We start from the raw sequence: 8699 nt of genomic DNA, 5'->3' as shown, positions 1-8699 counted from the left end.
TGACCCGCTTGTATAAATAATGAGAGGCGTGTCATAGAGCTTTTGGGTTATAGACCTTTGGGTCATCTTTTCACTGCGGAATCTAAGAGAGACAACGGTGCCAATTCTGTTGTACACAAACACTTAACTAAAATAAATGTACAGGTCTTTAAATAGTGGCAACTTTACACAGAACGTTGTGCAAAGGATAATCATAATCTTAAACCTGTCAATTGTGTTCAGCTTAGATATTTCTGTGCAAAAAAATTGGCTCCAATACTTGCTTAACTTTAGGTCACAAACGCTTATCTTTATATCATCGACGGTCACGTTGGGTGTGCAATACCTTTTTTAAGCCTTCTTTATTTTTTAACTGTTATTTTTTTAAATGTGTTTTTTTTTTGTGTATAAATAACACATGAAAACTGGAAAGATTTGAGTCGATGCTTCTAAACTGATGGCCTGACAAAATATACTCGATATTTTGTCTGGTCCAGAAGAATAAAACAATAAAAACAGAGATGCAAATAAACCGTTAGAAATATATTGCAGTATGCTCGGCTCTACCCCGATCCGACTTGCTTTTCACCGTCGTCTCAAGGTTTTATATTTATTAACTGACTTTAATTATTGCTACGAGGAACTGTGCTACAACTAAGCTATTTGAACATATCTGTTAATTTTTATCTGTGTTAGAAAAAAGGCAAAAAGTCTTTAACTTAGAATAAAATAATGGGTTAAGATATGCAAACTCCCACTCTATAATAAACAGATTTTTGTTATGAACTCGCTAGTTGTAAAAAGAGTACCTACGCAGTATTCGCTAATTATATTTTATCCTGATTTACACAGCATTTTTTGGATGTTTTCGCTGTGAGAAACAAAAAGGGAATCTATCGAGACATATCCTCTGGCCATAGTAATAAAACAAGAGGTCGTGACCTACATTTCATATTACTTTATGTGATCAAGATATATTGGCTTAAATCAAAGAAATGGATTGTTTATTTGGTAACAACAAAGTAAAGAAAACCATGGATTATTTATAACAAGTGTTTTAGAAAGTTTGACGCGACATTAAATGTTGAAATGTTATGACATCTTAAGGTAAAGATTAATAAATAAATAAATAAATATACTACGACAATACACACATCGCCACCTAGCCCCAAAGTAAGCGTATCTTGTGTTATGGGTTAGTACCCATAACACAAGATGTTATAATGACATCTATGTAATAGATGACTGATGAATATTATACATAAATATTTAGTATATACATATAAACACCCAGACACTGAAAAACATTCATACTCATCACACAAACATTTTCCAGTAGTGGGAATCGAACCCACGGCCTTGGGCTCAGAAAGCAGGGTCGCTGCAAACTGCGCCAATCGGTCGTCAACGTCAAGAATAATCTAGAATCATTAAAAGAGCCCTAAATACGCCGGTGTACTATGTGTTCTACCAAACTTATAAGAAATGTCAATGTTAGATGAACAAAGAAAAGGAATCTCGTGAAAGTGTGACTGTGGATCTATCATATTTTTACATGAAACTCAAACAATGACCGAATTACATTTACAAAATTTAAAGCAATTTAATTCGATTTGATAATGGTTATCACTAGTTTTTTATCATTATTTCAGCCTTCGAACATCCTGCTGAACATATATTTATAGTATCACCGTTATAAATACCTACATTCTCACAAAACTCCCCCATTATCTTAATATATATAAATCTCCTGTCACGATATTTGTCCGCGATGGACTCCTAAACTACTTAACCGATTTTAAATTAAATTAGCTCACCGTGAGCAGTCTGGTCCAACTTAAGAGATAGGTGAGCTTAGGTCTTTAATTATAGTCGCAATATTATTTTATTGCACATTATTTGTCTATAATTAATTGACAGTCACATGTTATATATATATATATACTACTATACTCATTTAAGGCTTAGCTATACCGAATACTTTAAAAATAAAATCAAACGTAGGCGAAGTCGCGGGCAACAGCTAGTAAATTACTAAAGATTGAAAAAATAACTCCTCTGGAATAAGCAATCGAAGTTAATTTCGTTTGTAAATCGAAAACATCAAACTGCAAATGGCAATTTCATGCTTCTCCTACATTCATCCTAAAACATTTGACGGAATACACATCCGTTTTAAACCCTGAAATTCCTTTTTTGTCGCTCTGAAATGCAGCCAGGCTACCTAAAAGTCTTTTTGGGACTTACGAAAAGTGTAGAACTCAGGTTGGTCGTTTTAGTTTACAATATCCTTTGACGATCTAAACACGTTATCAAAAAGGTAGAGGCAAGTCAACCTGCCGGTTGTAACGTACAACATTTTTAATCGCCAGTTTTGCAAGGAAAAACAAGGTGCTTTATGACTAAGCTTCGTGAAACGTTAACGAATTTCAAACTAGTATAGATCTTATGCGAGTGAAAACAAAGAATAGAATAGAATATATACCCTTATTCGGCTTTGCGGCATTGTAGACCGTATTTCAAAGTTACCATGGCTTTTGATCGTTGCTATGTGTTCTGGAAATACAACGTTGAAATGGACCAAACTTTCAAACTATGTTTTTAGTCTTTTTGCTTGTGAATTGATAATGTGTAATGAGTATCGTAGATGTTCAGATCTGTGGGTAACTGAGTGGTAACACTTAATTTAGTTTCATTGTAATAGAATACATGAAGTCGGAGTTAATCAAGCAGCCCTCACTATTATGTTACAATTATTTTTCAATAAATAAATATACTACGGCAATATACATATCTTCTAGCCCCAAAGTAAGCAAAGCTTGTGTTATGGGTACAAAGATGACTGTGAATATCTTTATGAATAATATACATTTATACTTAAAATATACAGTTAGACAAAAACTATATATGTTCATCACAAAAACATATTCCGTTTGCGGGAATCAAGCCTACAGACATTGAACCAGAAAGCAGGGTCGCTGCCCACTGCGAGAATCGGTCGTAAAATTTTAATACGTAAACTCTTAAATTACAAAACCGATTTTAATAACTTATTTACTATAATAAACTATTTTATTGAGAAGAAATATAGTCCAAATTTTACTTTCAGTTTTGTGTTTCAGTTTTTTAGTGTTTCAGTTTAATAAGATTTCAGTATAAAATAATAGTATTTGTAAAGCAAGCCTAAAGGTAACGCGCCAAGGCGCTGCACTCTATCGGAATGGTTAATCATACATAGATACTTTGTAGTAGAAAAATGTGTATATATATTACTACTAACTAACTATTGTTATAAATGCGAAAGTCTATTTGGAGGAAGGACAAAAAAACTAGTTTGTCCTTCCTTCAAGCCGAAACCAAGCTACCAATTCACAAGATATTTGGCATAAGTTTAATTGAAAACACATGCTATTTAAGTCTTGGAAAAACATCAAATTGTCAAGGGTTGTTTACAGGTCTCACATGGGCTTACGTCGCATGCTGGCATTTGCTCAGTGCTCAAAATGTACATGTCTTAGCGGTTAATGGAAGGACACACAAGATTGTTTTAACAAGCGTACTTAAATAGTGCATCGTTTTGTATTCATGACCGTTATCTTATTCCTCTTGGCAAAGTTATTCAAATGAATTTTTTTACGACCTCCCTGGCACAACGGTTAGCGCTGTGAATTTAAGTAGGAGGTCCCGGGTTCGATTCCTGGCAGGGGCAATTTAATAATTTATAATTTTTGAATTGTCTCTGGTCTTTGTGGTGGAAGGCTTTGGCCGTGGCTAGTTACCACTCTACCGACAAAGACTTGGCGCTAAGCTATTTAAAGTTCCGGTGCGATGTCGCGTAGAAACTACAGTACTACATACTACCATAATACATGGTAGCGGGCTAACCTAACAGGTTAGCCCGCTACCATGTTAGACTGCACCATCACTCACCACCAGATGAGATTGCATTAAAGGGTTAATTTGTAGAGAAGTAAAAAAAAATTAAAAATAACACGCAAGCGAATGGCTCGTCGTGAATAAGCCAAAAAAACCCATTTTATAACGAAAATAATTGAAAAATATTTATTTTAATTTAAAAATGGATTTAAAACCGTCATTATGGAGCATAAAATATTATTCCTTGCAAAAACATATATATTAAGACAATCTAATGGAGGATAAAAAACCAAAACCATAAACCTTGCCCCTCTCGTATTTGGTACATTAAAATAATATTAATATAATATTACTTGTAACATGAGTATATAATTGGTTATCTAGTTTGTGGTCTCGCCGTAGGTAATGTCTTCAATTAGTTCTAAAATACATTAATTATTCGCGGTTTTCGCTTCTAATGACACTTAGAGACACATCCTGGGAAAACTACTAAGTTATAATAATTATACAAATATTTGTATTAATACATATCTAACACCTTTACATGTCACGTTACGTGTCTTATAAAGAGTTAATATTTAATTGAGCGTTCATTAAAAATTTACAAAAACTATAGGTCTTTAGTCGATTTAATAAACATGAGACTTCATTTTCAACCTAGGGACCTTCTGAATAAAAGTGATTCTATTATCAAGAAAATCTTATGCAGTCAAACTTTTCCCTTTCCAGCATGTTTTTAATAAGATACACTATAAGATATACTTAAAGATATACTAAAAAATTCAAATAATGAATTTCGTAACTATACCCGTGATCGGGTATCACGGGTTTGCACTATGCGCCACTGAGGCCGTCTATGATATTACAACCCTTATTTCCTGGATTTAATCACGGGTTACCGCTAGTCAATTGTAATCTATACTAATACAATAAATATGAAAGTGCGTTTGTCACCTGGCCGAGCCGATGAATAAATAGTATAAGATTTTTCTATTGAAATTCTTAGTACCAGACCGGAGTTTGGAAATTGGCTGTGACACACCCACTTGGTTTGGAGAGCACGTTAAATTATCGGGCGTTAGAATATCTCTCACGCAGAGCTGCAGTTCCATCGAACTATAAGAGTGAGGAAATTGAGAGTGCACCTTTGTTTGCGCACACACTTTCGAACTAGAAATCTCCCATGCAGAGCTGCTGTCCCGACTATGATAGTGAGGAAATAGAGAGTGCGCGAACACAGGCGTACACATTTGAGCACTAGAATATCTCCCACGCAGAGCTGCCGTCGCATCGGACTTCTCCTTCTTCTTTTTTCTCTGTGCAGTTTCGATACGTAAGCACGTCGCTTGTTGTGCATCGAAATTTCTTGCTGTTGCTCGCTACTCCAGCCATCCAAACTCATTCCAGAAGCCTAGCATGCCGCCCAGGTTCCTGAGGACTTGCGTTGCTCTGTCACGCCCGTGCGCTACAGCATCACATGCGAAGGTGTTTCATCTGCCTCCATGCATGCAAAGAGGGTTGTCGGTGACACCTACAATGGAAAGATGTCTGTTTAAGGAGCTATGTCCTGTTATGAGTCCCACTACCCAGACGGAGTAGTATGTTAGTTAGATGTTGGTTTAGGTTAGGAATAGCTACTTTGGAAATAAAGCTAATGCGGAAATATAGAGCGCACATGTGCTGGCGCACTCACTTGCGCACTAGAATATCTCCCATGCAGATGGAAAATCTCTCTTGAGCTTTACTACTACCATTTTGGTACTGGAAAAAAAATTAAAACCATTACCATACAGCTGTGTTTCGACGACTGACCAAAATGCTCATTGCAGCACAGTTATGCTATAATAACAATAAATAAATGCAAGCCATTAACTAATTTTAGTGGTTAAAATAACATGTTTTGTCGCTACACGCGACGGCTCACTTGGCGCAAGTTCAACCGACCGTGTAGTGCAAAATATCGGCTCGTTCACCGTGTTTACCAAGTAATGGGAATTTATGGCGACATTAAGTCAATGCAGCGACAACGTGCGATCGTTAGTCGTGAACAGCGATTTACCGCGAAATCGAAACTTTTCTTTTCACCTTTAATTGATTTTATTTAGATAACGATTAAAAGCTTGGAATGATACTAATGTTAAAGTTAAATACCATAAACTTCGAAGTGATAACTTCAATCGACTTGATTTTTGGCATAGATTTAGTTGAAAGACTGTTTTCCAGAAAAACAAACGGTTGTCCTTCGTTCACACCCTGATTAAGGTACCAATTAGCTTAACTTTTGGCATCGAGTTAGTTGAAAGGCCGGAAAGTAAGATTGGCTACGTTTGACAATGAAAAAAACATCAAATTCTCAAAAGCTTACGGAAATATTCGTATTAGTGCACGTAAAATCGTCTTTCTTAACGTCCTAACAAAGCAACAAGTAACTTATTAACCGCGGGTAATACCACTAGTATACCATTACGATAGTAATTATTGCTTAAACTTGATGTACTATTAGGTACGCTTGATAGTACTAAGTTTCATGTCAATAAATCTCCAGTGAAGAGTCGTCCTTCACCCACATCCTAACAAAACAACCAAACGAATTGTTTTTTTGCATAGAGATACCTACCTACATTTAGTCCCGGCAATATTTATTTTATTGAAATGAGGTAAGTTTTCATACTTATTATGTATACGTACCTAATTGCGATCAAAAAAAAAATTACCGATATCCCTTTCTTCAAGACCATCATGACGGGCAAAATTAAGGGGGAAAAAAGAGTCGGTAGCAGAAGAAAGACGTGGCTAAGAGACATCCGAGAATGGACTGAGATAGCCAACGTAACAGAACTTCTCCGTTTCGGAACTCCGTTTCGCAAAAGACAGGAAATTATATGCCGAGATGACTGCCAGTCTCCCATCGTGGAAAGGAACCAGAAGAAGAAGGCAGACCAATCCACCGCTAGGCACATTTAGTACTTTCATAAAAATAAACAAACAGCACGTAAAACCGGCGACTTTATCTCTAAAAAGCGATCTCTACCACAAACAAGTTGAACATCTCGCTTGAGAAATCATATTGCTCGTCGACCTACTCGTGCCAAGCTCCATACTAGCGTCGTGGGAACGTTTTGCGCCGTTATAAATGCACTTCATAAACTTTTGTTTTATTTAAAGTTTTCCAGTTATAGTGAACTCGGCTTCTTTGTGCAGATTAACTTCTTTATTTCGTAGAACTACGAGTATATATCGCAACTCCTACATTTATAGTAAGTGCCTTGTCATGAAAATTCTTTTGAGATAGTCCACTTCAAACGTCACTACAATTTTTTGTAGCTTGGGTTGCTAAGAAAGGTGCAATTGTCATTTCAGGTGGATAAAAGAAGCGGTTATAGGGTTACATAACGAGGTTTTATGCGTTCCTTTTGACGACCTTGCTGGCGCAGCGGTAACCTTTGTAGCCTTATGAGTGGAGGTTCCAGGTTCGATTCCCGCCAGCACTGCTTAGGCAGGAAACAAAAATGTTATCTACTGACAAGGACTACAATAATTAACCTGTCCACCTGCCAAAGAGAAAAAGGTCTTTTGCCCATGCTAGTCGAGCAGGAGCAATTTGGGAATTCATAATTTGTGAATTTTCTCTGGTCAGGTCTGGTGGCTAACCGGATATGCCGCGTGGAAACCGATTGGGGTATTCTACCCCAAACAGGTTAGCCCACTATAATTTTAGACTGCATCAACACTTACCACCGTGTGATACCAGCCAGTTAGCCCGTGGCTGCAATATCACCTGGTAAATCCGAGGATAAGCAAGAAATAATCCTGCTAATATTATAAATGTGAAAGTGTGGATGTTTGTTACTCAATCATGCAATAACGGCTAAACGGATTTGGATGAAATTTGGCACATATGTGGCCTTTGGCATGGAAAAGAACATAGACTAAGTTTCCGAGGGAAAATTGACAATTGTTTACGAGCTAAGCCATGGGCAGATAGCTTTAAAATTTGGTATTCACGTAACCTATGTTTTTTTTTTTTTTGTTAACGATAGGCCAGCGCTTGACGACAATTATGCCCGTTAAAAAGCAATGATGAGGTCTAGGTTAGAGCACGCTTGCTTAGAAATAGCCTATTTACTCTAGCCTTGAAGGTACTCAAATTATACGTGGCAGGAAACACCATTGCCGGGAGGACGTTCCACATCTTAGCGGCACGTATCAGAAACGTGGCAAAAAACGTTTTATGCGTGTTGATATCAACCACATAAGGATGCCACCGCTCACGGTGTCATGGATATGGAAAAGGCCATGTACTTTCTATATCGATCTCTCAAATAGTTCCCGTGGTAAGATAAAAAATTGTTGATATCAAATCCAATTCTGAAGTCCACGCAGACGAAGTCGCGGGCAGAAGTTAACTATAAAAATCAGAATGCGTAAAAAATGCATTTATTAGTTCTTTAATAATCCCGTGGGAACCGTTTATTTTCCTGGGAAAGAATTAGCCTAATTATTTATAAAAGTCTATCTATCTGAAAGCTCTAAATGCTATTCAAGTTTTCATCAGAAGATTTACGAGTGTATTCATATTAATACTGGAGACCATCCATGTGGAGGCGGACGGGTCAACTAGATAACATATTTGAATATAACCGTACAATTTATTTCTTAGTGGAACCAGTTGTTATCTCACTTAGCTAAATTAAGGAAGGCAACAAATGGGCATCTTTAAACTTCGGTTTCACCATCTAAGATAAGCTAGAAAGATACGATTAAAAATTACTTCTAGGTACTCAAATATAATGAACGGATTTTAACAATATTTAAAGTAACGTACATAATCCTACTTAAAAGTT

Source organism: Pararge aegeria, chromosome 14, assembly GCF_905163445.1.
Source record: "Pararge aegeria chromosome 14, ilParAegt1.1, whole genome shotgun sequence".
NCBI lineage: Eukaryota > Metazoa > Arthropoda > Insecta > Lepidoptera > Nymphalidae > Pararge > Pararge aegeria.
Note: the sequence above shows the minus strand (reverse complement) of the source record.